The sequence below is a fragment of the Pleurodeles waltl genome, chromosome 5, assembly GCF_031143425.1.
Source record: "Pleurodeles waltl isolate 20211129_DDA chromosome 5, aPleWal1.hap1.20221129, whole genome shotgun sequence".
NCBI classification, from domain to species: domain Eukaryota; kingdom Metazoa; phylum Chordata; class Amphibia; order Caudata; family Salamandridae; genus Pleurodeles; species Pleurodeles waltl.
The window spans coordinates 232,680,840-232,690,892 of NC_090444.1; the positions used below are offsets into that span (position 1 = coordinate 232,680,840).

Sequence of the window (10,053 nt, forward strand, 5' to 3'; positions counted from 1 at the left end):
ACATGACAAAGGTGGGGACAAAGATAAAAAGCAAGAGTCTTCATCAGGCCCACAAAAATCCTCTGGAGGTGGGTCTAAATCCTCTTCAAACCAGAAGAATAAAAAGCCTTGGTGTTACCTATGCAAGAACAAAGGCCATTGGGCAAGTGATCCCACTTGTTCTAAGAGGGACACCACACCTCCCACCACCACAACCCCCACTGCTTCCACTCGAGACCCTAGTAATAGCAGTGGTAGTGGGAAAAATACTACAAATAACCAATCGCCGGGTGTAGCAGGATTCACTCTGGGTAATGTGTGTGTGTGTTGGGGTGGGGGGGTTGGTTTAATCAGGGAAACCACTGAGGCTGTTTTGGTCTCAGATGGTGGCATTGACCTTGCCACCTTTGTGCCTTGTCCCCTTAATATGAATAAGTACAAGCAACAACCCCTAATAAATGGTGTTTAGGCTGAGGCCTATAGGGACACAGGTGTCAGTGTCACAATGGTGATGGAAAAACTGGTAGCCCCTGAGCAACACCTACTTGGTCATCAGTACCAAGTGACTGATGCCCATAATAACACTGTTAGCCACCCCATGGCTGTTATGAATCTCAACTGGGTGGGGGAGGTCACTAGTCCAAAGAAAGTGGTGGTATCCACTGACCTACCCGTAGAATGTCTACTGGGCAATGATTTGGAGACGTAAGTTTGGGCTGAAGTAGAATTGGAAGCTCATGCAGCAATGCTGGGCATTCCTGGGCACATATTTGCTCTCACAAGGGCTCAGACCAAGAAGCAAAGAGGACAGGGAAACTTGGATCCTGAAACAATGGAACAAGTGCTCTCAAAAACTAGGGGTAGAAAGGGTAAGCCCTTATCCACTATCCCTCCCTCCACTGAAGATTCCCCTTTTGATGAGGAGGAGTCTACTCCCTGTGCAGAACCTACACCAGAGGAGCTCCAAGCTGACACAGCTGAGCATTTGGGTGCAGGGGGGCCTGCCAGGGAGGAGTTGTGTGGCACAGCAGACCTGCCCCACACTAGAAGGTTTGAGACAGCAAGCTGTCAAACAAGAAGCAGGGAATGTCGGTGACTCTCAAAAAGTATATTAGGAAAATAATCGCCTTTATACAGAGGCAAGGGATCCAAAACGTGGTGCTACCAGGAGACTTGTCATTCCCTTGCAGTATAGGGAGTTTCTTCTCACACTAGCATATGACATTCCCCTTGCTGGACATTTGGGGCAAAGCAAAACCTGGGAAAGACTAGTCCCTCATTTTCACTGGCCTCAAATTTTCTGGAGACACAAAAGAGTTATGTCGCTCTTGTGTCACTTGCCAGGCCAGTGGTAAGACTGGTGGCACCCCAAAGGCCCCCTTGATCCCATTGCCTGTGGTTGGGGTGCTCTTTGAAAGGGTAGGGATTGACATAATTGGCCCCCTCGACCCTCCTATTGCTTCTGGCAATAGGTTTATCTTGGTGGGAGCGGACCCCTGCAACTAGATATCCAGAAGCAATTCCTCTGAGGACCACTACAGCTCCTGCAGTGGCAAAGGCCCTCCTGGGAATATTTTCCTGGGTGGGCTTCCCAAAAGAGGTAGTATCACAGGGGTAGTAACTTCATGTCTGCATACTTGAAAGCAATGTGGAAAGAGTGTGGTGTAACTTATAAATTCACCACACCTTACCATCCTCAAATGGGTTGGTTGAGAGGTTTAACAAAACTCTCAAAGGTATGATCATGGGACTATCTGAAAAACTCAGGAGATGGGATGTCCTATTGCCATGCCCCCCTCTTTGTCTACAAGGAGGTACACTAGAAGGGAGTGGGCTACAGCCCATTTGCGCTCCTTTTGGTCACTCTGTTAGGGGTCCACTTGCACTTGCGAAAGAGGGGTGGGAGAAACCCTTAAAGCTGCCCAACAGGATATAATGGATTATGTACTTGGCCCAAGATCTAGAATGGCTAAGTACATGAAAAAGGCCACCAGAAACCTTCAGGCAAGCCAACAGTTGCAAAAACAATGGCATGACCAGAGGCTGTTCTGGCTGAGTACCACCCAGGACAAAAGGTGTGGGTACTGGAGCCTCCAGGACAAATGGAGTGGCCCATATATATATGTTCTCATATTGATTTTAAATTGTTGAAATATAGTATGTGTATGCATTTGTATTCATGTATGCAGATTATTGTATTATGGTGGAAAGACATATAATCACAGTTCATTCACAATCATATAGCATTTTTTATGAAGATGCACGTATAATCATGTATTTCAAATGTGCATTGAAATGTCCTATTAAGCTGGCACAACTGAAGGCTTGAAATTTTGTTTTCCTATGTTTATCCTTCAACATGGAGTTTTGCTCATGTTGCAATATTCTTTATTTGTAACTGCAATATTCTTTATTTGTAACTGCGTCTGTGCGAGTCTACAGTTAATAAATGGCATGTTGAGTATTTGAGATAGTGGGGTACAAGAGGATATTTTGGCAAGGACAATGAGCTCTAACGAACTGAAGAAGAAACAACTCGTGTGTTCCAAGATTTTGGATACACTCACGGTTGTCCTGATGCTTTACTTCACCTCTGGTGATTAGGTTGTTTAACACCATGTTCATGGGACTGATTTACATAAGTTTAGCCCTTGATTTGTAATAAACCTTTAAACTTTACTCCCCGCCTCTGCGATTTAGGGCTTAGAGTTTGGTGGAGGATTTAATGGGATTAATTTTTCAGCGAACGGCATACCCATCAACGTTGTGATAAAGTAACCCCTCTGATAAACTCTAAATAAGGTCTTTTAACGTGTGACCAAATAGGTCACACTGTTAATTGATTTGAACTGTTAATTTATTCCCTAAAAAGGTCCATCAAGAGGAGAGAAACAAGAGTTTGAGCCCCGTGCGTCATCACTCCACATATGTATATGGCACAACTAATCCCAGGTCCCGATCTGCCCCCTGCATGGATCGTTACACCGCAAAGGTTGATACATTATATTACAGATACTCATGTATACCAAGCCCATCTGTAAGCGTCCGGAGAACACAGAAGCAGACCGGACATACCCCGGGGGCACAAGTGAGTCCGTCCACCCTGGCCCACAAGTAATTGGAGCAGCTGCAACCAATCTCTGGCGGAGACGCAGAAGGCGAAGGGGTTTTAAAACCCGTGCAGAACGAGCGAAGATGTTTTCTCCCAGAGGAGAGTACAATGCTACAAAGAGACACCGAGCAACACTGGAGAGAAGCCGGAAGAAGGCGACCGGGAGGAGAGACGGAGCGAACAGACCAGCCACGCTCTGGGAAGGGCGCCGCCCAGGCAGGTACGGTCCTAAACCAAAGCGGGAACCGGGGAAAACGGGAAGTGGGTGTAAAGTCAGACAACAGAAGGAGGGAAGTGGGAAACTGTGGCAATTTTAACCTGGGCACATCCACAACTACGATTTAAGCTTTTAGTTGTACTTTTTGTTTCCTTATAACACTCACTGATTCACGGGGCACTACAGGGGATTATATAAGAGAAAGTCTAAAAAGGGAAAACGAAGGAAAGCAAAGTTCATATATACAAAAGAAACTACAAGAAAAAGAGACCAGACTGGTAAATTAGGATAAGGAGACAGAAGGATTTTGAGAAGTTTGTGAACCAAGGATAGAAAGAAAAAAAGACAGGAAAAACAGGAATAGAGAAAAGACAGAAAATAGAAAGGAAGAATATTAACGACCGAAGAACAGACATAAGAGAGAGGAAAAGATAACCCCAAAAGAAAGAAAAAAAGAAGGACCAAAGACAGGAAAGAAAGGGGGCAGAGAGAGAGAGAGAAATACCAATAATACCTACCTCCTAAAACAATCCTTCTATGCTCTTTCCTCCTATGTGACCACCTGGAAAAGAAGACAGGACAAAGTAAAGAAGTTGAAGAACGTGCGAGAGGAAAGAAAAGAAAAGAAAAAAGAAAGAAAGAAAGGAAAAAGAAACACTTGTATAACAAAAGACTGTATCATAACTATACAAAAAGAAATAAAAATCATAAACCACTGTAACGCCTCTCAGCCTCCATTTCTCTGACCCTGTCACAGTGGTGTCAGAAGTGGGATTTAGCGGCTCCTATCTCAAGGACAGGCGCAGGCAATGGCGGAGAAACCGACCTTGGCAGACATGATTGCCCAACTAGCTGAAGGGCAGAGACATCTGCAGCTAGTCTGGGAGGAACAGTTAAACGAGGCAAAGGAAGAGGGGGAGGCACTACAAACCGCCTTAAAAAGTCAGGTGATTATCATAATAATAATAATAATCAATTAGTACATGAAACTGCCATTGGAAAACGAACTGAGACAATAGCCACAACCAGGGTACACCCTAATGTCCCTAGTAGCATGCTACAAAAATATCAAGAAAATTAGGATCCTGACTCCTTCTTTACGAACTTTGAGCAGGTCGCTAGCTCTGTCAATTGGCTGGCGGATAGATGGGGTCAATACATTGCACCGCTTCCACAGGAAATCTGCAGGATGACGATCAGGCGGTAAATCCCGGTGGTGTAACTCTTTATACGGAGATAAAGAAATCGATCCTGGAATGAGTGGGTCTTGGCCAAAAGAGCTATCGTTTGCAGTTCTGACATATGAAATGGGTTCATCATGAGAATCCCAGGACCCTTTATTATAGGGTCTATTATGCAGCTGGCAAATGGTTAAATCCCACCAAGTCCTCAAAAGAGGATATGTTTGAAACAACTGTGCTGGAACAATACCTAGACACCCTACCTCCCTCGACGAGGAACTGGATTCATCAACATCCGGGTCTCACTAATAATAACGCCATTTAACTGGCATGTGCATATCATCGAGCCCCCGATTTTAGAGGCTCCAATATAAAACCCAATATAAAACCCAATATAAAACCCATAACGGCATCGCCTCGAGCTCCTAACCCACAGAAATATCCGGCCCTCCTTGTACTCCTTCTAAAGAATTCCCGATGGGACCCCAATGTTTTCACTGTGCCGAATGGGGGCACACAGCGAGAAATTGTCCACTCAAAAGAGATCAAGATGAATCCATGGAAATAGGTGTGACCAAGGGATGTGTATTGTGGTTAGGACAGACCATGACAAGATACACAACAGCCCTGTTGGTAAACCAAGTAAAGAGACTAACACTGATCGATTCCGGCTGCAGTCAAAGCATAATTAAACAAGCATACGTCCAACCAGACCAATAGGCAATGAACCCCCAAGTGCTGATCACATGTGTGCATGGAGATAGAAAAGTTTATCCTGTCGCTACAAAACAAACAAATTGGAGAGGACAAAAAGAGTCCCTCTCAGTAGGTGTAATTCCCGACCCAGGGGAGGATCTTAATTTGGGAACTGACTATGAAACCTTTCCTGAACTTTTAGAATCTCTAAATCAGAATAACCTTACCGACTCCTGGTGGAGTGAGGCTCCATTTTTATCTTCCGACATAGAGAAACATAACCCCAAAGTGAAACTCTCTAGATCCCAAAAGCGAGAACAAAAGCACCTGTTCCAAAAAGACTTCACTAGAACAGCAACACCCCATCAAGAGCTCCCGAAAACAATAATGTCCGTTGCTGGACAGTTTCGGCGTTCACAAAGGGAGGATCTCATGTTGAGAAAAGCCTGGCAGATAGCCTTGTCTTCAGACAACCTTTTGGTAGGTCCCACTTTCCAAATCACTAAAGAATATTATATCGAGTGTGTCCTTCTCCCAAAAACCGGGGCCCTCAGTTAGTGATTCCCCGGGAATATAGAGAACAAGAACTTCATTTAGCTCATGAAGATAGTGGTGAAAGGCAACTAGGAAGGGAAAAAAACAGAGGAATCCATAATCAAGAGATTCTATTGGCCGGGAATATAGCGATATCAGGAAACATTGTCAGTCGTGTCCCAAGTGTCAACTGATCAATCCCTCCACAAACCCCAGAGTTCCTCTCCATCCCCTACCTATCATAGAAGTTCCCTTCACGCAAGTTGGCATGGATCTGGTGGGACCTTTGATTCCATCCACAAGGGGACACCAATACCTCTTAGTACTGGTAGACTACGCTACTCTGTATCCAGAGGCCATTCCATTAGCAAGTATGACTACAAAAACCATAGCTCAGGCTGTGATAGAGTTTTTTTCCAGAGTTGGGTTCCCCTGAGAGATCCTTACGGACCAGGGGACTCCTTTTATGTCCCGGTTGATGTCCGAAGTTTGTCAAACATTAGGGGGTTCAACAAATATGGACATCGGTCTTCATCCCCTAACTGATGGTCTTGTTGAGCGCTCTAACAAAACTATCAAAAACCTCTTATGAAAAATCATTAATGAATCTGGGAAGAATTGGGGAAAACACTGCCTCTAGTTCTATACGCCCTAAGAACTCATGTACAATCGTCCATGGGACACAGCCCCTTTGAACTACTCTTTGGGAGGCAACCACATACCTTGTTAGAAATGTTAGCAGAACAGTGGGAAGAGACGGAAGAAGAAAGCAAAGATGTATTGACCTATACTAGGGAACTGAAGGAAAACTTACATAACATTTGGGAGGAGGCCCATAAAAATCTGCAAAAAGCACAAAAGAGACAGAAAACCTATTACGATACTCAAAGCAAACCCCGAGAGTTAGCAATAGGACAATGAGTATTAGTCCTATTATCGATGACAGATAAACTACTCGCCCACTGGCAGGGACCCTATACTGTACTAGAAAAGGTTACTCCCATGAGATACCAAAGAGAAATACCCACTGTGTCGCGTCGAGAACAAATATATCACACCAATCTTTTGAAATTATGGCATGAATCAGAAGGACAGAACAGTAATCTATTTATTTCTACCGGTTACGAACCCAAAATACCTCTATGTCCCACTGATAGGAGACAAGACAGACGTTTCTATGCCCCAGTTGGGTAGTTCTCTCTCACCGGTTCAGTATTAGCAGTTACAAAATATAGTCTGTTCTAACTCCGATGTTTTTTCTAAGACCACGGGGAGAACCCATTTAATAAAACATCACATTTGTACCTTAGGTAACCGAGTGTCCCGAAAAAAGACCATATCGGATACCAGAAGCCAGAAAACAGATGGTGGAGAAGAAAGTGAGGGAAATGCTACAGGTAGGGGTTATTGAACCCTCATCAAGCCCTTGGTGTTCACCCATAGTTTTGGTCCCAAAACCAGACGGTTCTATCCGGTTTTGTATTGATTTCAGACAGGTAAATGCCCTCACACACTTTGACATGTATCCCATGCCTAGAACTGATGACCTACTGGAATGGTTGGGGAAGGCAAAGTATATGACCACGTTAGACTTAACAAAGGGTTATTGGCAGATCCCCCTTGAGGAGGTTGATAAAGAAAAAACAGCGTTTGCAACACCATCGGGTTTATTCCAGTTTACAGTTCTTCCATTTGGTCTACATGGTGCACCCACCACCTTCCAACGATTGATTGATATGGTGTTGCCTTCTTTTCAGGAGTATGCGAATGCATACTTAGATGAAATTGTCATCTACAGTGAGACCTGGGAAGACCATTCTTCCAATATATGAAACATTTTACAAGCACTCAGACAGGCAGGACTTGCAGCAAATCCAGAAACATGCAGACTAGGACAGGATACCATTAACTACCTAGAATATGTGATAGGGCATGGAATGCTGAAATCACAAATGGAAAAGGTATACGCTATCACACAAATCCCTTTTCCACGACGGAAAAAAGATGTTAGAGCTTTCCTAGGGACGGTAGGGTATTATAGACGGTTCATCCCACATTTTTCGGATATCACAGCCCCTCTTACTGCCTTACTGGAAAAGAACAGACCTAATCAGATCACCCACCTCACAGATGTTGAGAAAGTACGTTTTCTACGCCTGAAAAGCCTTTTTACAACAGAGCCGGTGTTACGTTGCCCTGATTTTCACAAACCCTTTCAGGTTCAAACCGATGCTTCAGATCAAGGGATAGGAGCAGTTCTGTCCAAAAAAAGAGACGAGGAGGGACTCTATCATCCCATTGTATACCTTAGCAGCAAACTATTACCACCTGAAAGACCTTATCCCACCACTGAAAAGGAATGTCTTGCGATTAAATGGGCTATTGAATCCCTGGGATATTACTTAGCGGGCCGCCCCTATACCTTGCTCACGGATCATGCTCCCCTGACCTGGTTGGCGAAACATAAAGACACGAATGCACAGGTTCTCCGATGGTTTTTATCCCTACAATCTTTTTCCTTCCAAGTGCGACATTCCCCTGGTTCCCTTCTTTCCAATGCAGATTATCTCTCTAGGTATCCATCCGACCAGTGGATCCCCACTGTTTAGGGGGAGTGGATGTAAGCATCCATGGAACACAGACGCAGACTGGACGTACCCCGGGGGCACATGCAAGTCCGTCCACCCTGACCCGGAAGTAATTGGAGCAGCTGCAGCCACTCTCCGGTGGACGAACGCGGAAGGAGACGGGGTTTTAAAGCCCGTGCAGAACGAGCGAAGAGGGAAGGAGTTTTCTCCCAGAGGAGAAGAGGTGGACGTGCTGGAGTGTCGGACGAGCGGACCGGAACAGATGCCAGGAAGAGGACGATGCTACGAAGAGACGCCAAGCAGCCCTGGAGAGAAGCCGGAGGAAGGCGACCAGGAGGAGAGATGGAGCAAACAGACTGGCCACGCTCTAGGAAGAGCGTGGCCCAGGCAGGTAAGGTCCTAAACCAAAGCGGGAACCGGGGAAAACGGGAAGTGGGTTTAAAGTCAGACAACAGAAGGAGGGAAGTGTGAAACTGTGGCAATTTTAACCTGGGCACATCCACAACTATGATTTAAGTGTTAGTTGTACTTTTGGTTTCCTAATGCCACTCACTGATTCACGGGGCGCTAGAGGGGATTATATAAGAGAGAATCTAAAAAGGGAAAACAAAGGAAAGGAAAGTTCATATATACAAAAGAAACTACAAGAAAAAGAGACCAGACCAGTAAAATAGGTTAAAGAAACAGACGCGTATCAAGACGTTTTTGAACCAAGGACAGAAAGAAAAGAAGACAGGAAAAACAGGAATAGAGAAAAGGCAGAAAATAGAAAGGAAGAATATTAACGACCTAAGAACAGACATAATAGAGAGGAAAATATAACCCCAAAAGAAAGAAAAAAAGAAGGACCGAAGACAGGAAAGAAAAGGGGCACAGAAGACGGAGAGAGAGAGAGAGAGAGAGAGAGAGAGAGAGAGAGAGAGAGAGAGAGAGAGAGAGAGAGAGAGAGTGTAACACCAATAATACCTACCTCCTAAAACAATCCTTCTATGTTCCTCCTGAGTCACCACCTAGGAAGGAAGACAGGACAAAGTAAAGAAGTTGAAGAACGTACGAGAAGAAAGAAAAGAAAAAAGAAGGAAAGAAAGGAAAAAAACACTTCTATAACAAAAGACTGTATCATAACTATACAAAAAGAAATACAAATCATAAACCACTGTGACGCCTATCAGCCTCCATTTCTGACCCTGTCACACCATCACAATTGTGTGCTCTAATACAGACCAACCGTCCTTTTTCAGTGACCTTTGGTTTAGTGTACTAAAATACAATCCAGAGAATTATCTTGGGGGTAGAGAATTCAACATAATACTAGACACGAACACAGACAGATTGAGCGTACTTCGACACCCCCATTTACTCGCAGCAGAACAAATACAAGAAATTACAGGGAATAACTGCCTTGTAGACGTATGGCATGTAGCAATGAGAGTGTACTTGCATGTCTGGTTTCTCAACTCTTGAACCAGATTATACTAAATTTCTAGCAGAAAACGTTTCTGAGTGGACAGCCTGAGCGGAACCCTGAACCTCATGTGAAAACTCTCCAGTACTCCTAGAAGTGGACATTGCTGGGTAACTGCACAGCGCATTGTCCTGGAGGGATTCAGTATTTAAGGTGGAAACGCACAGATATGGAAATTGACTTCTTCACAATGATATACTGATAGAATTATTGATTATACTTTCAGCAGCTATTTCTCAGTTGTCCTAAAGGAAAGAATTGCAAAAAACAAAGTGGCCCCT

The 10,053-nt window shown here is 44.4% G+C and overlaps 1 long non-coding RNA gene across 1 annotated transcript in view; it reads right to left on the reverse strand.

The window, feature by feature from the left end:
• LOC138295587 (uncharacterized) overlaps nt 1-9,593 on the reverse strand; it is a 266,633-nt gene extending 257,040 nt beyond the window's left edge. The window contains exons 1-2 of the long non-coding RNA XR_011203633.1: nt 9,278-9,593; nt 3,827-3,870 (exon numbers count right to left, since the gene is read on the reverse strand). This is a non-coding gene — a long non-coding RNA (uncharacterized lncRNA). The remainder of the gene's footprint in view (nt 1-3,826; nt 3,871-9,277) is intronic.
• Nucleotides 9,594-10,053: the final 460 nt, after the last annotated feature.